Genomic DNA, 22,066 nt, shown 5'->3' with positions numbered 1-22,066 from the left:
TTTTGACATTAACTTTTTAAAAAATTGATGGCAGTATAGTCTATAAACTTTTATGTAACTTTAAGTGCTAATATTTCACAAGACGTAGGAATTATTCTGAGACTAAATCCTTTCTCTCCAAATCCAAGCAGAGTACATTTTCTATTTTTTGATGTTCTAAAATGCATATAGAAAAAATAACAACATATTTTGTTCTATGAGATGCTCTAAAAACATAAGTTGGAAACATTTTTACATCTTTTGCTTTCAAAGCTGTTGAATTCTAGCTATCCGTGAGATACTCGGAAACTGTTTTCCTGTCTCATTCTATTATTAATAGCTGATTGGGCTGGAAATGTTTATGCAGCTTTTATAGCAGTGACTTATTGGCTGAGAATGTGTGCATGCTGCTGTCTTTGGCATTTGGATAATGAGTTAACTTGTAGGTGGCCTTGGGAAGGGAATGTTATGAATGGACTTGGCCTACGCTTTTCTGGTGGCGAATTGTATTTGACGTAAGTTCACACAGTGCTGTACCTTTATTCCCTTAACTATTATCATGCTATTAATTTTCAAAGTGATGGATGGCAGTAACCTTTCTCACACCCACCTCCTCTCAGCATGGAGTATGTCAGGCTAAGCTGTGGGTAGAGATGTCTATATAAAGAGCTAGGCCTATATGCCAAGGTTAGTGAATAACATAGGTGATGCCTTCCAGCTTTATAGCTTCTGGCCATTTCTAATTGTTCTAATTCTGGCCTATTTCTTTTTAGTACAACTTTAATAATTTATAACTTTGTAACAAAGTTATATATTATAGTTATTTAGTTAGGCCCCCTTTTTTTTTTTTTTTTTTGCCTTTTGGAGGACAATTGGGGTTAAGTAACTTGTCCAAGGTTACACGGCTAGTTTTTTTGTGTGGGTGTTAAGTGTAGGTCCTTATTTTAAATGGTTAATACAAAGCTTTATGACAAAATTCAGATTCTAGTTGTAAGGATAATTGCTTTGATTTAAAATTGTTATTCCTTAACCTCTTTATTCCATTTGGTTATATTCATTGGACAGTTTTACCTTTCCCCACCCTTTATCTTGTCAGCTCTTATTGTCTTAGATTAGTTTATGGTGAATGGTCAAATTGGCAAATGAGGGGAGCACACAGGCTAAATAACCTTAACTTTATTTCTAAATGCTTGTAAATTTAGATATATTTCTTCAATGTTATCATGGTATTCACTCAGTCATTTACTCAGACTATGTGATTTTTTCTTCTTCTTCTTCACACTATTTCCTTTTCCTTCTTTCTTCCCCTCCTCTTTCCTTTCTGCCCACCTTCCCCTTTTGTGTTTCCTGTTTGTTTTCTCTCTTCCTTTTCCTCCCATCCTCCTCTTTATTATATGCCACATGGCATGCCATACTCTGCCTGGTTTCCTTTCTCCTCCCATCTCCAGGAACTCTCTGTGTACTAAAGTAATTTGAAAGAATTGCCCCTGCAATTCAACAAATACTTAAGTGTTTTCTGTGCTAGGCTGAGAAAGGTACACAGTTTAACTCAAATATTTTTTTTAAGTTAAGTTGTCTAAGGTCATTTAAAACTTAAAACCCCAACTTGTATGTTTACCTATGTATATACGTAAATTAATTTTTTATGTACTTAGGCAACTCTGAATATTGCCTTTTGAAATTTTTTGAAATCTTGTCCAACTACTGTAGGTTACCAAACCTCATAGCTTTCCAATTATTCTATTTTCTTCCTCACTTCTGACCCCTAGCCTTAAAAAAAATGAAGGAATCTTGAATTATTGTCCTAGGTGTTAAATGTTACTTACTATCTTCTTTCCTTGGTATGGATAACCAAATAACATCTCAGCACAGTCAACCTTGTGGAAGACTTCTTCCTGTCAATCCTTGGCTGTATATATTCATATTTGAACAAAGGAAATTATCTTAATGCCTTCCCTCTGAGATTATTTCCAGTTTATCCTGTATGCAGCTTGTTTGTACACAGTTGTTGGCATGTTGTCTCTCCCTTTAGACAGTAAGCTCCTCGAGAGCAGAGACTATCTTTTACTTTTCTTTAAATCCTCATCTATTAGCAGTGCCTGACACATAGTGGACCCTTAGTAAATGCTTGTTGATTTGACTTGCTTTCTTTTAATATTCTCACTTTACCTTCTATTCTCTACTCCAGTGTTTTCTTCCTTCCTCTTTCCTTTTTGTTTTCCTTTCCATTTGCTGTCCATTCTTTGCCCTTTATTTTTTTGTTATTCTTGCCATTTTCCACTTGGCCTTTACCTTTTTATAGTCAATCTATTTTTTGACAGAGATTCTTGAACAATGGGAGAATGTCTTCATGTTCTGCTCCTGTTCCACATTAATGTAAAATTAATCCATTGAAAAGGACGGGATTCTTCCTCTATTGCACAAAACTGGAGCCATCTTGCATCCGGTTTAAATCCTTTTTCCCTCCCCTTTTCCCCCACAAATATGTAGGATGACAGATTTGATCAATCTGTAAAGCCTGATTCATTCATTGTCTGTTGTATGTAAAAAGAAATTATATTTAATTTGCTTTCTGAATTGTGTCACTTGATAATCTGCCTCCAAAATACTTGTCTCTTGTCCAACTACTGGATACCCTCTTAGTTAATGTAGCCAATTAGATGAGAGCACACTTTTCCTTGGTTGAATTATGAAACTGCCATTGTAGGCAGAAATTATTCTACATCAGTTCTGGACCAGGTCAGTTTGTCCATATTTGAAAGATAACATTCCAAGTTGAGAGGTTGAGAACTCTTGCCTTAGACACATCATTTTTTAAGGTCCAATTACTGCTAGCATGGAGCCCTATCAATTGGTAAATACTATAATTTTTGAGCTTCTGTTGCATATATGCCTTCCCTTTTTGGTTGTCTGAAGAGTTGACTTGGTACAGAGCAAAAAAGCACCAGATTTGGAGTCAGAACCCTTGGATTTGAACTTGGGCTCTGTTCCTTACATCCTCTGGGACCTCGGACAAGCTATTCAGCTTGTCAGTTTCCTCAGTTCTCAAATCAGGGAGTTAGTCTTTGAGGTCCCTTTCAGTTCTAAATACTGTGTGAATTTAAGTATATCTGGCATATCAAAATTAGTCCTTTTATAGCCTTAAAAATTCAGTTTAAAATATTGTTACTATTATATATGTTAGGTATCAAGGAAACAAGAAACAAAAAACAGTCCTTGCCCTCAAAGAGCTTACATTATACTAGAGAGATGCAACATGTATACAAATAAGTAAATATAGAGTAATTTCAGGAGACAGATCATTAGCCTAAGGGGATCAGAAAAGGTCTGTTGCATAGGATGTCGCACCTCAGATGACCCCCTAGAAAACTAAATGGAGGTGATCAAAGAATGCATGTCTGGCAGGGATTCCATTTGTGCAAATCATGGAGATAAGAGATGGGCCTAGTTTCAGCCAGTTTGCTAGCTGTACTGAAAAGGGAACAATATGAAGTCAGTGTTTAAAGGTGGAAGGCTATTAGATTGTATAGGGCTTTCAGTGCCAGGTAGAGAAGTTTGCAGTTTCTCCTAGAGGCAGAAGAATTACTATAGATTTTCAAGTAGAAAAACAACATAGTCTTTGCTTTTAAGAACTTTCATTTGGCAGCTTTTGGAGAATAGTTTAAGGAGAGCCTAGATAGGGGGACAGGGAGAGAAAGAAAGGCCTCTTTTCTCAGGGCGACTAGTAAGGAGGGAATTTCAGTAGTTCAGGCAAGAAGGGAAAAGGGCCTGAATGAGAGAAAGGGATGGGTCAAGAAAATGATGGGGATGTGTAATAAAAAGATTGGCTAACTGAATCTTTGCAGGATAAGTAAGATCGGGTGGAAAAGGAGGAGAAATATCTTTGAGTGATTCTGAGATTTTGGATCTTAGTAACTAGAAGGATTATAGAATCATACAATCAGATATGGAGATGGACAGGACCTGAGAGGTTCCAAACAACTCATTTTAGAGATGAGGAAACTGAGGCCTAGAGAGGTTAAGTGACTTGTTTGGTATCCTATACGTAGAATGGTTTCTTTTTTCTCATTTCAGATCTGACCAGCTGCAGGAGGCCTTTCTTGGTTCTTCTTAGCTGCTTCCATATGTATATGGCTTGTGTCTATTTACATGTTATTTCCCTAATAGGATGTGAGCTCTTGGCAGGCAGGGACTATTTTAAGTTTCTTTGTAGCCCCAATGGTTAGCACAGTGCCTGGAACGCACAGTAATTATTTCATAAATGCTTTTTTGCCTGATGAGGAGCCAACCAGCCAAATTTGGAAATGAAGCAGGTCAGAGACCCCATGTTGATTCAAGTGGCACCAGGTTAGCCTCTGTACTTGTAGCCTGAGTAACGTAGCCAGATTCACTTAAAAAAAAAAAAAGTTATGTCCCTTTTATTTAGTTTTTCTTCTTTTTTGGAGGGGAGCACAATTGTTGCTATTCCTCTCACTCTTGCTATTCCTCTCATTCTTACATGTCCTTAATTGAAAACAAATAAAAAATCTAATACCTTTGTAACAAATAAGCATAGTTAAGCAAAATGAATTGGCACAGTGACCATGTCCAGAAATATGTTCTCCTTGGGCATCTTGAGTCATTCATCTCTGTCAGGAAGTGGGCAACATGTTTCTTCATAGGGCTTCTGGAGACATAATTATATTTGGTCATAGCTTTAATCAGAATTCTTAAGTCTTTCAAAGTTCTTTTTCTATAGAATGTTGTTGGCCTTCTATATCTGTTGTCATCTAGATAGTGCAGTGGATGGATCAGTGGATGGATCACCTGGAGTTAAGAAGATCTGAGTTCAAATAATGGTTTTTGTTACTTAGTAGTTATATGACCTTGGGTAAGTCATTTAACCTATATGCTTCAGTATCCTCGACTGTAAAATGGGTTTAATAATGGTATCTACTCCAGGTAGATGTTGAAAGTATCAAATGAGATAATATTTATAAAGTGCTTAGGACAGTGCCTGGAACATAATAGGTGCTATATAAATGCTAGCTCCAAAGATGATGATGATGATGATGATGATGATGATGATGATGACAGTGACAACCTAATGATGTTTTGGTTCTGCTCACGTTACTCAGCATGAGTTCCTACTTCCTAGGCTTCTCTGAAATAGTCCTTTTCTCATACGCAAGAATGAGGAATTAACTCAGCAGGCTAGAAGGAGGGAACTGAGGGCTCGGCAGGGCCTTGTCCATATTAGTGCAGGAGAAGGGGGGGGTGGTGCTAGCCCTATGATATGGCAGCCAACATCTCCTTGGAGATTTTCTGAGAAGATGCATAGTCTTCCTCAGTCTCAAGGTGGTTCCTGAGTAGTTCCCTAGGACCAATGAAATTCAAAGAGAAAAAAGAAATTAATCAAAGATTTTGGTGAGAAGCAACAGGAAACAAATGAAATGCTGACAGATCTGGAAGAGGAGGAGCTCCACTCTGCCTCCTATCCTTTTACAACTCTATTATTGCCAAGCTGCACTACTGGGGAGACCTTGGCAGAGACCAGCAAGAGATGAACCATCTACCGACAGTGGCACTTGGGGGCTGAGGATAATGCAGGGCAGGTATGGGACATGTGCTGTAGAGAATGAGCACGTGAGTAGCCTACAGTCTCCAAGTGTTGCTTCTGCAAGGTGCCAGTAGCCTGAACTAAGCCACTAAGCATTGAATGTTCCCACTGAATTGCCACTGAGACAGACTGCTTTGGCACTAAGATCATTAAAAAACTGGAGGATCAAAGAGACCAATTGGATTTGACTGGTAAATGCAAATAAAAACTTGAGCAGAAGCTAAAGGATCCTACAATTCAATTTTCAGAAAAGTAGCAGACAATAAATAAACTATTGCTTCCCCTCATCATCCTTCTGTACCTGGCCCTCTTTGGGAGGCTTTCTTTTGAAAGTACCGAGTTCTTATTCCTGTTTTGGAATCAGGACTTCAGTGACCATACTTGCCTTCTCTTTCACTTCCTTTTGAACCTATAAATACAAGAGATTTAGCTAAAGAGCTTGCTCTACTGTGATGGGCTAGATGCATGTTAAACACACAGATTGTAGCAAGAATGATGACAATGTCAATTAATGATAACAAGGCTGACGTGCTAAACCAAGGTAATGAGTGCTATGTTTAGTAGTTCTTTTAATTTATACGACATTCTAATTAGCTCACAGTGAACTAAAAGAAACCAGTTACTGAATGTAGTAATAGTGGTAACCAAAAATGGGAAAGCCTTTAAAAGAATGATTGTTAGAACACAGTGCTCCCATCAAGGCAGTACTGATGTAGCCAGTCCCTCTATTATTAAAGAGATATATTAATATCCCTTAAATACCTTAGTAGAACTCTCGAATGTCCATTGTGGAAAAACCTTGTGGAAGAAATGCTGGCTTGCTATATTCAGGAAAACAAGATATTAAAGTTCTTGTTTCTTCTCCCTCATGTTGACTGTTTATCACTATACAGTTCCATCCTATTATTCAGATAAATCAACCTTTATAGGTTTCTCTTGAGTTTCGTTTTTGCATTTGGGGGTCTGGTCTTAAAGTCAGGGATACTTAAACGTTCTCTATTCCTTTAAAAATCCTTTTTTCTCCTCTTTGTAGGATTATACTCAACTTTGCAAGATAAGTTATATTTTTGGAATGTTATATTCCAAGTTTTTTCTCTTATTTACAGTTGAAGTTGCCAGAAATTTTATCACCCTAATTGTGGTTTCTTGATATTTAAACTGCTTCTTTCTGGATGCTTACAGTATTTTTCTTTGATATGAAGCTTCTGGATTTTGGCTATGCCATTCCTTGGACTTGTAATTTTGGGGTTCCCTCCAGGAAATGACTTGTGGATTCTATATTTTGCCCTCTAATAGTAAAAATTGCGTCCATTCTCCTAGAGCTCCCTCTTATCCTCTTCTCCTCTCAGATCACTCAGATAATTTCTACCACTATCTTCTCCTGCACTCTTGTCTCACATGAAGAGGTGGTCCTTTTCCTTGTCAAGGTAAACTTCTCTACATGCGCAAATGCCATTCTATTTTCTCTAGCAGATTGCAACCTCTATCATCCCTACTCTCTCACTAATATTTAATCTTTATCTATGGGCTACTTCCCTGCTCCCTAAAAACACAGTCCTGTCTCTCTACCCTTAAAACAAAACAAAAACTATCCAAAATATTACTTGATCCATCCATCTTTACTATCATCCTATATCTCTCTTCCTTTTTGAGGCTGAACCTCCCTGAGAAGATTGTCTACTATTATTACCTCCTCTCCCTTTTCTTTCATTTCCTTCTTTGCAGTTTGACTGCAATTTGAAACTGCTCTTTGCAAAGTTATTGGAACCTTTTCTCATTCTTAATCCTTCTTGACCTCTCTGCAATCTTTGCAGAGCCAGTCAGTCATCTTCTTTTCCTTGATACTCTCTTCTCTCTAGTTTTTTTTGTGACTTTAATCTCCTGATTTTCATCCTACTTGTTGGACTACTCCTCAGTCTCCTTTGCTGGATCTTCATCCAGGTCAAGCCCTCTTACTGTGGATATACCCCAAGGTTCTGTCCTGGGCTCCCTTTTCTTGTTCCTTGATATTTAGCTTAGTGATCTCATCAGCTCCCATGGGTTCAATTATTATCTCTATGTATATGGTTCCCAAATCTGTTTATTGAGCCCTATCCTCTCCTAATTTCCATTCTCTAATCTCAAACTATCTATTGCTCATCTTGAAATAGATATCCCAAGGATATCTTAAACTCACCAAGTCTAAAACTGAACCCATAATCTTTTTCCTGAAGCCCTCCCCTCTTCTTAATTTTCTTTTTCTATTAAGTTATTTATTTTTAGTTTTCAACATTTGCTTCCATAAGTTTTAAATTTTCTCCCTCTCCCTCAGACAGCTTGCAATCTGATATGGACTCCACACATACATTCTTATTAAACACTTTTTCACATTAGTCATGTTGCATAGAAGAATTATAACGAATGGAAAAAACACGAGAAAGAAAAAAAAACAAAACAAAAAAAGGAAATAGTCTGCCTCATTCTTACTGTCAAAGGCATCATCATCCTCCCAGTTACTTAGGCTCCCAATGATGTATCATTCATGACTCTCTCACTTTCTCAGTTTCCCTTAACCAGTCTTTTGCCAAATTTTATTGATCATCTGGTGCTTAATAATATCTCTCATATATGCCTTCTTCTCTCCTCAGACACTGCCATCACCCTGGTATAGGCCCTAATGAAGTGAAATTTCTATGATGCTTGTAAATTTGAGGTGGTCTTTGAAGGAAAGATTGTTTGTGGATATTCTGTTTGATTAAATAAGCTTCATATTTTTTTAAATGCCATTGTTCTTCTTTTGAAATAAAAATAAGAAGAGAATGTGGACTTAAGAATCACATGAAGAAAAGAGCAAGCTCATCATTCCTCTTTCACTTACAATATTGTGTCCATAGCAAATGACTTAGCTCTTCTGGACTTCAGTTTCTTCATGTGTAAAATGTATGGATTGCAGTAGATGGCCTCTGCTTTTCCTCCCAGCTCTGCAGCCATGATCATCTTCCATCTTCTGATTCTTGGAGTTTGGGACTAGAATAGGTGAAGCTGACTTGTTAAAAATGGATTATTTAATTAACTCTTTCTTTCCTTTACTTCCCACTATTAGGTTGTTTAGAAAATTTCTTGGATCATGTTTTTAGTTACTCCTATTTATTTACAGTGAATGGTTGATGATAGGAGGAGAGACAAATTGACAAAATGATATAGAATTTATTAAGACATTTTGGTTTACTTTAAAGTGATGATCTTGGATGTTCTTTTTTTTTTTTTTAAAGCAATCGGGGTTAAGTAACTTGCTCAAGGTTACACGGCCAGTTATTTCTGGGTGTGGTGCTGAGTATCTGGGCCCGGATTTGATCGAGGTCATCCCGACACTTGTATCAGCAATGCCATATTCACAATGCCTATAGAGATTACAAATATGCTAATATAATTATCCATTACAAAATACGTCATGTTTGCCATATGAGGAAATAAACTAGAAAATTTATTAAGATACCAAAAGACTGAGTCCCAAAACCAGAAAGTGAAAGCCATCAGAGTAGTTATGATATTGGCACAGGTAGATAAAGTAGAAAGCACCCACATTTTCAAGCCTTTAAAACAGAACAGGCTACCTCAGGCAAAGGTCCTCCTCTCCCCACACACAGCAACCACCCAGCGTCCTGGAAGCTCGCTCCCAGCAGCTCCGGCCCCTGGCAGTCCTCAGCAGGAGTCCTTAGCAGAAAGTCCTTAGCAGTCCTAACTCAAAAAGGGCTTCGCGCTGCCACTGCCTCTGCTGCTGCCGCCGTCACCACCACCGCCAGCCAACGCAGGAACGCTAGCTTGGCTTCCGCTTCCTCTTGCTCCGCCCCTTCCTGCTACATCAGCAAGTCCAACAGGGCATGGAAGATCTTTAAATCCCATAACCCTTACAACACTGGAGCTGGTGCTCTTACTCGCTGAGCCACCTGGCCGCCCAATCTTGGATGTTCCTTCCCTCCTTGTTTCATATTTGTTTTTAATGATGGATGGATTGGTTTTATGGATAATGTGGCACAGAAAGAAAATCGAGTAAGCAGTTCAAATGATCATAGATATCAGGTTTTGGGGGGGGGGGTTTGGTCATTGTGAAAAGGTTGGAGCCATACACACAAAGGCAATGTGAAGAGGGAGGCATTTTTTTTTTTTGAGGTGTGAACTTGTAATTTCATGGTGTTTGGGAACTTCCAATGAATGAGTGAAAATTCCCTCTACTGATGCTGATGGACATTTCTAATATGATTTAAAGACTAAAAGAGCTCCCTTTCACATGGAAGTGGAAAGAAAAAAATCAATACTAAGTTGAGATGATAAAAAACTTGTGAAAGGTAGTTGGTAAAATATTTGTCCTTTAAGGATGAAACAGATGGTACTAAATGATAAACACTTAAAGAAAAAATAGTGATTTATTTTCTAGTTGAGACATTTCATTATTAAGCAAAACATCTCACTAATCCATGAAGTACTTGTCATTTTTGTTTAGACTGTCAGTAAAGAGATCAGTCTTTTAAAAGATCAGAACAGGGTGGCCAGGTAGCACAGCAAGTAAGAGCACCGGCTCCAGTGTTGGGATGACCTGGATCAAATCCGGGCACAGATACTCAGCACCACACCCAGGAATAACTGGCCATGTAACCTTGAGCAAGTTACTTAATCCCGATTGCTGAAAAAAAAAAATCAGAACAAAACTTTTTACTACCAAAGGTAGTCTCTTTAATTCAGTAATGTCAGTGGTCAAAAAATGTAGAAGACTATAACCTGAGCAGTAGTCTTCAAAGTGGTTGTCATGTGGCATGATCCCAAGGAGTAACTATGGGGAGTTAAAGATGGGTTTTATTTCATTCTCCTAAAAGTAGCCAGTCACAGGGCTTGTCTCCAGCACCATCCTGTTTCCTCTTCAATATTTTCCTTCTTGTCCCCCTCTACCACTGGCCTCTCCAGGCTCTGCAAGCTCCTAACCTCTGCCCTTCTGCTTTAAGGTTATAACCTAAACTCAGTAGGCACACCTGCAGGAGCAACTGTATAGGCAGAACTCCACTCGCCCCATTATATTCACATCCTGTCCTCCTCTCCCTTCAGATCATCAGTTAGGTGGCATAGGGAATAGAGTTCTTGACCTGGCATCAAGAAGACCTGCTTCACATGCCACCTTGGTCACTTACTAGACTAACTCTGGGCAAGTCACAGAATGTTTCTCACTCTTAGGCTTTGCAAACTTTAAAATACTTTATAAATGCCAGCTATTATTAGGTCCATTCATGCTTTGCTTGGCGCAGGCTCTGAGTCCAGTAAGAAACCTTCCCCTTCTTGTTTTTTTCCTTTCTTTTTTTTTGTGGGCCATGGTGATTCACACAGAATGAGAAAATATAAATGGGTTGAAGCCTGCATTCCAGATCTGTCACATTATCTTTTCCGTAAAACCCACATCTTTTCTGAACTTCCTTATTTCTTTAGAGGGTACCATCATCCTACTAGTCCACCACAGTTGGAAACCTTGGTGTTACTCTAAAGCCACCAGCCTCCTCAGACTTTCATTACATCTGGACTATTACAGTAGCTTCCTAATTGGTTTTTCCTCTCTTACATCTTTTCCCATTGCAATTCATCTTCCCTATATTTGCCAAATTGATATTGTAGGTGCAACCACATCATTCCCATACTCCAGTGGCTTCCTATCCATTCTGTAATCAATATTCATCTTTTAAACATTTTTATTTTCTAGAGCAAATGCATATGATTATTATACCATTTGAGTAATAGTTGACATATAAATTACACTTTAAGCTGTAGTAGGTAGTTTGTTGTATTTATCTCATGATAAATCTTCTCATAATTCTTCATAATAGTATAGAGATGACCCTAGATTCTCAAAGACTATACAAAAACCTGTTGGCAGGTTCCCCCAAACTGGTTTTAAGTTTATGTTTAGTGATGGGATATAAATTTGTTGTCTGAGAACTGGAGCAGCTGAATGTAGAGAGGCTTATCATTAGTTAGGCTTCAGTGTGATAATTTTTTCTTTTGTAATTCTTGAAAAACACAGGATAATGGAATGAAGATTAGTTTTAGAGTAAGATGTCTTGGGGTTGAAATTTTGTTTACTTAATGCTCAGGACAAGATTCTTTGTCTGTATAATGAGGAGGTCAGACTAGATGGTTTTTGAAGCCCTTTCTGGCTCTAGATTTGTGATTTTCCGATATGTCTCATGACCATATGATTCACTAAATTGTAGAAAGATTACTGTCTTTCCCAATGGAGGTGAAGTATGCATGACTGTGCTAGAGCCAGCTCCTAGCCTTATACCTCAGAAATCAGCAAATGCTAGAAACCGAGTTTGGTTTATTATTCTGTTAATTGTATGTTCTAGACTTAAGAAAATGATGGAGAAAAGATTTTTTAAAAATACAGATTAAACTTTAAAATGTTTAATGTATAAATTTTTCCCCCTTGGGAGCTGGTTTTTAAACATTTACCAGTATACTTCTTATGGGGGGGAGCATGGTTTGCATTGATGAAATCATAAATTTTTGAAGTCTTGAATAGTAGATATTTGCTTTTTTTTTTTTTTTGGAGTGCAATTGGGTTATAAGTGACTTGCCCAAGGTCACAGGCTAGTTTTTGTGTCAAGTGTCTGAGGCCGGACCTGAACTCCAGTCCTCCTGACTCCAGGGCTGGTGCTCTATTCACTTTGCCACTTAGCTGCCCCTGAATATTAGATATTTGAAAAATATTTGATAAGTATATGGGAACAGGAAGATTTTGCAGGAAAAATTCAAATCTGTCAATAGGTATATGAAAAGGTGTTCCAAATTACTAATAATTAAAGAAATGCAACTTAAAACATCTCTTAGTTACCACTTCATACCAGTGAGTTTGACTAAACTCTGGAAAATGACAGGAAGGAAGGACAGAAAGGAAAATGACAAATGCAGGAGGGGAATGTAGGACAATAGGTATGCTAACGCACTATTAGTAGAGCTGTACACTAGTACAACCATTCTGGAAAGCAATTGGGAACTGTGCCAAAAAGCTATTAAACTGCTTTAACTCTGCTACTTTGTCTACCCAAAGGAGGTTAAAGGAAAAAGCCCCATATGTACAAAAGTATTTATAGCAGTTCTTTTTGTGGTTGCAAAGAATTGGAAACTGAGTGGATTCCCATCATTTGAGGAGTGTTTGAAAAAGCCATGATATATGAATGTGATGTAACACTATTGAGTGGTAAATGATGAAAGGAATGATTTAAGAGAGACCTGGGAAGACTTAAAAATGAACTGATGCAGAGTGAAGTGAGCAAAAACAAGATAACAATTTACTCAGTAACAACAATATCGTAAAGATAATAAGCTTGGAAAGACTTCATTAATCTGATCAATATAATGACCACCACAGTTCCAAAGGACTCAAGATGAAAAATACTGTCCACCTTTAGAGAGAGAACTGATGGAAGCATACTTTCTTTCTCGATATTCTTCCTTGTCCCCTTCCCTGCAAGGACATGGCTAATGGAGAAATTTGTTTTAAATGATTTAATATTTGTTGTGAATTCTGTATTTCTTGCCTTCATAATGGGAGGGAGGAGGAGGAAAAGGAGAGAATCTGGAACTGAAAATAAAATAAAAATGAATTTTAAAAAAGAGAAAAGTCTATGGCAGTAAATAGTAAAAATGGATGATTTTGAGAGTATGAATGCAACAATATTGGGGTGATTTAGGTCAGATAGTACCCATCAAATATGACTGGTTTTTTTGCCTTTTGGAGGGCAATTGGGGTTAAGTAACTTGCCCAAGGTTACACGACTAGCCTTTTTTTTTTTTTTGGTGGGTGTGTGGGTGTTAAGTGTCTGAGGCCGGAACTGAACTCGGTTCCTCCTGACTCCGGGGCGGGCTCTTTACTCACTGTGTCACCTAGCCTCCCCTCAAATATGACTCAATAGTATTTTTCAATTTATCTCCATTGCAGTCAAACCTTTGAGAGCATACCACCAACCACAGGTGAACAGTATGAGAAGTGTACTTACAAATACTACTAATTCTGCAAATTATTAAGAAGTATTCAGATCTTCCTGTATGACGTGATGCAAAGGTAATTGGGCAGAACCAGGAAAACAGTGTTAACAGATAGCATTTGTGCAGTGTTTTAAGGTTTCCAAATACTTTATGTCTTCTGTCTCACTTGATCCTCACCACGACCCTGTGACGTAGGTACTGTCATCATCCTCATTTTGTAGATGAGGAAACTGAGGCAGGGAGAGATGAAGTGCTATCACAGAGCTGGAATTACAGAGCCAGTGAAACCAGACTGGACTGCCAGTCCAGCACCAGATCTGCTTGCCACCTAGCTGCCCTTATCAGACTGCAGCAACAAAAAGGGAAAGAAGAAAAAAAAAAAAAGAAAGTAAGCCCTGTGTGATTATGATGATCGAACTAGGGCCTGGAGAAGAGATAAGAAAATGTATGTTCTTTCCTTCTTTGCAGAGGCAGTGGACTAGGGCTGTGGAACACTTCGTAGACTCTGAGACATAGTTCATGTATTTGCTTTGCTCAACTGCTTTTTTCCACATCCTTTTAATTCTTTGGTACAACTAATGGTTCAGTGGTTAGAGAAAGGGAAAAGGGTACATTCAGAAAGGAAAGTAATGTGAAAACAAAAGATAATGATAAAAACTCATTAAAAAAAAGTAATCTGGCAGTAGATGATTTCCATAGGTAGTTCCTAAGGTAGTATAAAGTACAAAGGAAAGCTATGTATACCTGAATAACTATCACAATATTTCAAAAAGAGTAGTTTTCAGACCTTTAAATTCTATGACCTCTCTGAAACTTATTAACTCTGTAAGAGTGTCAGCGAAATAGGGATGGAGGGAGAGGGAAGCAAGATATTCTTTCAAAGGAAAAAAAGAAAAAGATAGTTTTGCATTTTTTAATAATTCCTTTTTATTTCCCATTTAAGAAATGATTATAGTCTAAGTTGGGCACTGGATAGAAAAGTTATTAAAGGCAGTATTGAAGGATATAGCCAGACCCACAGTTATTTAATAAACAAATTCACATTTTGATTGTTTTTTTTAGGATTTCCCCACAAGCAATCCTAGGAGGTAGGTGCTGCAAGTACCCTCATTTTGCAGATGAAAAAACTAAGATCCAAAGAGACTGAGTGACTTGGTTAGAGCCCCTAGAATAGTGTCAGAGGTGTGATCCAAACTTTCTTTTAAAAATGGAAGTGCTTCACTAATGAATTGTTGGTGGAGTTGTGAAATAATACAACCATTCTGGAGAGGAATTTGGAACTGTGCCCAAAGAGCTATAAAACTGTGCATACCCTTTGATCCAGCAATAGCACTATTAGATCTATATCACAAAGAGATCATAAAAAAGGGGAAAGGACCCATATGTACAAAAATATTTATAGCAGCCCCTTTTTGTGGTGACCAAGAATTGGAAATTGAGGGGATATCCCTCAATTGGGGAATGACTGAACAAGTTGTGGTATAGGAATATAATGAAATACTATTGTTCTTTAAGAAATAATGAGCAGAGATTTTAGAAAAACCTGGAAAGACTCCCATGAACTGATGCTGAGTGAAGTGAGCAGAACCAGAACATTGTACACAGTAACAGCAACATTGTACAATGCCCAGCTTTGATAAACTTAGCTCATCTCAGCAATACGATAATCTAAGACAATTCCAAAAGATTCATGATGCAAAATTCTATCCATATCCAAAGAAAGAACTATGGAGTCTGGGTGCAGTTTGAGTCATACTATATTCTCTTTCTCTTTTTTTCTTTCTTGTGATTTTTCCCTTTTGTCCTGATTCTTCTTTCATATGACTAATGTGGAAAAATACTTACTGTGATTGTATGTGTATAGCCTAGATGAGATTGCATTTCATCTTGGGGATGGGGTAGGGAATGGAGGGGGAAAATTTAGAGCTTAAAATCTTGTAAAAATGAATGTTGAAAACTAAAAATAAATAACAATTGAAATGTTTTATTTTACTTAATCATTTCTTCCCCCCAACCCATATTTTTCCTATAAATCCTCAAGAAAGTATTGTTTAAGCACAGCTATCTAATACAGTAATTAGTTCTTATAGCATGTAGCAATCTGTTCTTAGAGGTCACCACTTCTTAAGAGAGAGGAAAGAGTGTGCTCTTCCAGTCATATGGAACCAACATTCACCATTTTGTTAGACCTGAATTCTCTTGGTCTTTTAGTGCTATCTTTCATTTACCACATTATAGTCAAGTATATTGCTTGATCCTGCTTTTGTTTTTCCCTACCACATTCAAGTCATAGGACAACATCTGGATTCAGAAGGGGCTTTAAATATTGTTGGGTCTAATTCCCTAATTTTACAGAGCTTGAAACTGAAGCCCACAGCATTAGTAAGTGGAAGATCCAGGATGCTGATTCAGGTCTTGTAACTCCAAAGTCTTCCGATGTTTTTCTGTGGGATCTTTCCTTTATACAAATATGACTTTATGTGAGGATATATCTGAAACAATTTAACTCAAAGCATAGTAAGTCTATGGAGAATTGTGTGGTAAAGACCCAAGAATGGGATTTTATCAATGAACTGCATAGAATTATGATAGACTACTGGACTTGGAGCCAGAAGGTATGGTATATAGAATTATGGTTCTAATATGAACTATCTATGGAGCAAATCTTTTAATCTCTCTGAACCTTGGTTTTCTTTATTTGTAAAAATATTTAAAAAGGAGAGAATAATGATACTTACATCCCTACCTAATATCATTAATGTATCTCCATTTAAAAGTTTTAAATAAAAGCCTGGCAAAAGACTATGGTGATATATCAAAGAAATTATTCACCATGATCAGTTTGCACTTGTACCAGGAATGCAAGGATGGTTCAACATTAGGAAAATGATCGCTGTTATCACACTAAAAAAACATTCAAAATCCCTTGATTATGTCAAAAGATTCAGAAAAACCCTTCAATAGAGTATAATATTTAAGCTTAAAAAAAACCCTGCAAAGTGTGGGCATTATAATATAATGGAATATATTTCTATATAAATCCACATTAGCATTAAATTAGGAAAACCCTAAAAGATCTCTTCCCCGCCACCCCCGCTCCCATCTGGAATGCTGTCCTTCCTCACCTTTCCTTCTTGACTTCTCTGACTTTTTGAAGTCCCAACTAAAATCTTATTTTCACATGAAGCCTTTCCCAACCCCTTTTAATACTTCCTCTGCTAATTATTTCCTATTTATCCTGTGTATATATCTTTTTTGTACATATTTGTTTACTTGTTTGTAAATACTTAGCAAAGTTCCTAGCACATTAAGTAGATACTTAATAAATGTTTATTAACTGACTGAGATTTCCTACTGGATACAAAAATAAGGCAAAGACATTTCCCTTTCTTTCTGCTATTGGATATATTGCTTTGGCTAGCATTTTTAGAACTATGATGGGAAATTAGATGCATAAACATTAGCAAAGGTGAGACAATACCATCACTATTTCTTGATCACTTGATGGTTTACTTAGAAAAATCTAATTATCAAAACTAATTGAGAAAATTAATAGCTTCAGTAAAATGTCAGGATACAAAAAAAAGCCCCAACAAAACTCATTATTTCTATATAGGTATAAAAAAAATGTCCTGGAGGGAAAAAAGAATGGGAACTTTGTAATCTATCTACCAGGTCACGCTAGAGATTTGAAGGGGTACAATTGCAAAAAACCTCTTTAAAGAAATAAAGATCCACTTACATAACTTGAGGGAAGTTTAGTGCTTATGATTATGGTAGGACCTTACTAATATGATATGTATGAAAATATTACTTAAATTAATTTATAGATATAGTGCCTTACAAAAATACCAAGGATATGCTTTACAGAGCTAGACAAAATATAAGGAAATACATTTAGAGGATCAAGAGGGCTAGAATCTTAAAGGAAATGATTTTTTAAAAAGTAGGAATTAAGTAGAAGTAGTACTTATATGTCTTTAATTATAAGCCAGTAATATAAAAACTATTTGTTTAAAAATTTTTCAAGTATATTAGTAAAATTAGCAAGATACAGAAGAATTAGAAACAAAATTGAATTCAACCTGATGTTCAGTAAGTCTGAGAATACAGCTTATGTGGGAGAGAATTCCCTATTTGATAATAAGTACTAGGAAATCTGAAAACAGGCAGAGTTTGGTTAGATCCATTCATTATTCTAGATACCAAAATAAGCTAAATATGGCTATCTGACCTGAAAATTAACATTAAAAAATTGGAAGAGAGCCAGAACAGTTTCTTTACTATGTGAATAAAATTTACCTTAGAAGAAGCAAAAGAGATCACTACCTTATAACAAGGGTGAGAGTTCTTAACCAAACGTGAGATAGGGCCCATTACTGAAGATGAAATGGAGAATTCCAATTACATGAAATAAAATCAACTCAACGAGGATAAAAAGGGAAGGCTTATAAGGAAGAAACTTTGTATCAGATATCTTTAATAATGATAAACTTTTGAAGACAAGAAGAGAACAAATTTATAGGACCAACAATAATTCATCAATGGACAAGTGGTCAAAGGAAATGAATAAATATTTCTCAAATGAAGAACTGCAAAATATTTGCAATCATATGAAAGATTGTTTGAAGTCACTGATAATAAGAGAAATGCACATCAAAACAACTGAGGTTTCATTTCACAGTATCTTGACAAGATGACAAAAGATAGGAATAGTTAATGTTAGAGGGGAAGTGATCCACCTGTAATGGAAAGCAACTTGGAGCAATGCCAAATAAGTGAGTAAAATGTTGATATAGAGATTATACTGTTGGGCATATATCCCAAGGAGGTCAAAGACAAAAGAAGCTCACATGTGCACCAAAATGATCATAGCACTTTTTGTGATAGTAAAGAACTACAAAATAGTAAATTGAGGAATGATTCAAGAAAATGTGGCACATAAATGAAATGATGTAATTAATAAACATTGAGATCTGTGCTAAATTCTGAGGATACGAAGACAAAATAAAAACAGTTCTTTGTCTTAAGGAGCTTTTTTTTTTCTTTTTGGAGGGCAATTGGATTTAAGTGACTTGCCCAAGGTCACACGACTAGTTTTGTGTTAAGTGTCAGAGGCTGAATTTGAACTCAGGTCCTCCTGACTCCAGGGCTGATGCTCTATTAACTGTGCCACCTAGCCGCCCCTTAAGGAACTTTTAAAAAATTTATTTATTATTATTATTTTGCCTTTTGGAGGGCAGTTGGGGTTAAGTAACTTGCCCAAGGTTACACAGCTAGTGTTTGTGTGTGTGTGTGTGTGTGTGTGTGTGTGGGTGCTAAGTGTCTGAGGCCAGAACCGAACTCAAGTCCTCCCAACTCCGGGGCCGGCGCTTTACTCACTGCGCCACCTAGCCGCCCCTCTATTTTTAGTTTTCAATGTTCATTTCCACAAGATTTTGAGTTCCAAATTTTCTTCCCACCCTGAGATGGTATACATTCTGATTACCCCTTTCTCCAGTCTACCCTCCCTTCTATTACCCCCCCCCCATCCCTTTTCCCCTTACTTTCTTGTAGGACAAGATAGATTTCTGTACCCCATTGCCTGTATATCTTAGTTCCCAGTTGCATGTAAAAACAATTTTTAATGTTTGTTTGTTTGTTTTTTAAGCAATTGGGGTTAAGAAACTTGCCCAAAGTTACATGGCCAGTTTCTTTGTGTGAGTGTTAAGTATTTGAGGCCGGAACTGATCACAGGTCCTCCCGACTCTGAGGCCGGTGCTCTTACTCACTGTGCCACCTAGCCGCCCCTTAACATTTGTTTTTAAAACTTTGAGTTCTAAATTCTCTCCTTTCTTCCCTCCCCACCCACCCTCATTGAGAAGGCAAGCCATTCAATATAGGTTATACATGTGTAGTTATGCAAAATGTTTCTGTAATAGTCATTTTGTGAAAGACTAATTATATTTCCCTCCATCCTATCCCACCCCCCACACATTCTATTTTCTGCTTTGAACCTGTCCCTTTTCAAAAGTGTTTGCTTCTGACTACCCCCTCCCTTAATCTGCCCTCCTTTCTATCATTCTTCCCCTTCTTATCCCTTTCCCCCTTACTTTCATGTAGGGTAAGATACCCAATTGAGTGTGTATGTATGTTATTCCCTCCTTAAGCCAAATCCTATGAGAATAAGGTTCACTTATTCCCTCTCACCTCTCCACCTTCCCCTCCATTGCAAAACCTTTTTCTTGCCTCTTTTATGGGAGATAATTTACCCCCTTCTATTTCTCCCTTTCTCCTTCTCCCTTTCTCCTTCTCCCAATATATTCTTCTCTTACTCCTTAATTTTATTTTTTAGATATCATCCCTTCATATTCAACTTACTCTGTGCCATCACCCCCCCCCCTTTCTTCCAACTACCCTAATACTGACAAAGGTCTCATAGTTTACAAATATCATCTTTCCATGTAGGAATGTAAACAGTTCTACTTTAATAAGTCCCTTATGATTTCTCTTTCCTCTTTACCTACTTCTCTTGATTCTTGTATCTGAAAGTCAAATTTTCTATTCAGCTGTGGTCTTTTTATCAAGAATGCTTGAAAGTGAGGTGGCTAGGTGGTGCAGTGAATAAAGCACCGGCCCGGGAGTCAGGAGGACCTGAGTTCAAATCCAGCCTCAGACACTTAACTAGCCATGTGACTTTGGGCAAGTCACTTAACCCCAATTGCCCCTCCAAAAAAAAATGCAAAAAAAAGAAATTCTATTAAAAAAAAAGAATGCTTGAAAGGCTTCTATTTCATTGAATATCCTTTTTTTTTCCTTCTGAAGTATTATACTCAGTTTTGCTGGGTAGGTGATTCTTGGTTTTAATCCCAGCTCCTCTGACCTTTGGGATATCATATTCTGAGCCAGGTTACTTTCTAATGGGATTGAATGTGAAGACTACAAGAAGCATAGGAAGACTTAGATGCAGTGATAAAAAAAAGTAAAGCAAGCAAGGAAAATGGAAAGAACAAAATAAAAATGGAAAAGCAGTTTGACTGGACCACTAAATATGGGAATTAGGCTACAAAGATGAGTCAAAGTCAGATTGTAAAATGATTTAAAATTCTAACAAGTAATCTATCACTCTAGAGGCAATAGGGAGCCACTGGAATTCATAGAGTTGTGGTGGGACATGGCCAGATTCACACTTAAAGAAAGTCATTTTTTGCATCTTTATAGAGTATAGATTGTAGTAGGAAATGATGAGACAGAGGCATCACTTAGAATGCCATTGTAACAACTTAGGCTAGCAGTGATAAGTGCCTAGTAGTTGTCTGAGTAGAGAGGAGTCAGATATGGATGAAGAAATGTCCAATTTTATAATTAAAAATATATATTAGGGAGAGCAAACAGTTGAGGGTAACATTGAGGTTTTGATATTGGGAAACAGGAAGAAGAATTGTGGTGCCTTTTATAGAAATAGCAAAGTTTAAAATAGGGGTAGGTTTTAGGGAAAGATAATGAGTTTTGTTTTGGAAAAATTCTGAGTTTGAGATGTCTCCAGGACATCCCATACATTTCAGTAGTAGTGAGTTGGTAATGTGGGACTGAAACTTGAGGGAGAGACTGGGGATAGACATTGATCTGTGACTCATCTGCTTAGAGATAATAATTAAAACCATAAGAGCTGGTGAGGTCACTGAGAGAAAGCTTGTAGAAAGAGAAGAAAGCCCAAGACAGACCACTGAAGAACAGCCACAATTGCAGGGGGTGGGGAATGGTAGAGGTAATGACCTAGAAAATAAGACTGAGGAGTGCCAGATAAGTAGGAACAGAAAATGGATAGAGGGGGCGGCTAGGTGGCACAGTGAGCAGAGCACTGGCACTGGAGTCAGGAGGACCTAAATTCAAATCTGGCCTCAGACACTTAGCACAAAAAACTAACTGTGTGACCTTGGGCACGTTACTTAACCCCAATTGCCCTACTTTCCTCCCTCAAAAAAAAAAAAAAAGCAAGAAAATGGATAGCGTAGTGCCAATAAAAATGAGAGAGGAGAGAGTGCTCAGGAGGAGAAGGTGGTCAATTGTGTCAAATGCAACAGTAGAGAGATTGGGAAAAGACCATGGAGATCTTTGGTAGCTTTAGAGAAAGCATTTTCAGTTGAATGAAGAGTTTGGAAGCCAGATTACAAAGTGTTAAACAGTGAGAAGAAAGGAAGTGGAGGCAATAAATATAGAAATATTTTTCTATAAGTGGATCAGAAAGGGAGGAGAGAGATAGAATGGTAGTTTGAGAAAGTGTTTAGTTGTTTTTAAGGATGAGAGAAACTTGGTCATGCTTGAAGGTAAGAAGAAATAAACTAGTGGTTAAGGAGAGATTGAAGATTGAAGTGAGAGGGGGATAATTGAAGGGATAGTTTGCTGGGGAAGATGGGAAGATATGTAATTGAGGGAATATGTAGAGGGATTCACTCCAGCAGGAAATGGACCATCTTCATGAACTGCAAAATAAGGGAAGAG

The 22,066-nt window shown here is 37.3% G+C and overlaps 1 protein-coding gene and 1 pseudogene across 3 annotated transcripts in view; both read left to right on the top strand.

Moving 5' to 3' along the window:
- RASAL2 (RAS protein activator like 2) overlaps positions 1-22,066 on the top strand; it is a 334,704-nt gene that overhangs the window by 51,269 nt on the left and 261,369 nt on the right. The window lies entirely within an intron of this gene.
- LOC138144241 (vesicle transport through interaction with t-SNAREs homolog 1B pseudogene) lies at positions 2,816-5,844 on the top strand (annotated as a pseudogene).

This window comes from Petaurus breviceps, unplaced genomic scaffold, assembly GCF_028583685.1.
Source record: "Petaurus breviceps papuanus isolate PSGF00001 unplaced genomic scaffold, PetGlider_PUasm1.0 90692, whole genome shotgun sequence".
Taxonomy (NCBI): domain Eukaryota; kingdom Metazoa; phylum Chordata; class Mammalia; order Diprotodontia; family Petauridae; genus Petaurus; species Petaurus breviceps.
The sequence above is the reverse complement of the archived record's forward strand: the minus strand, read 5'-3'. Positions and strand labels throughout refer to the sequence as shown.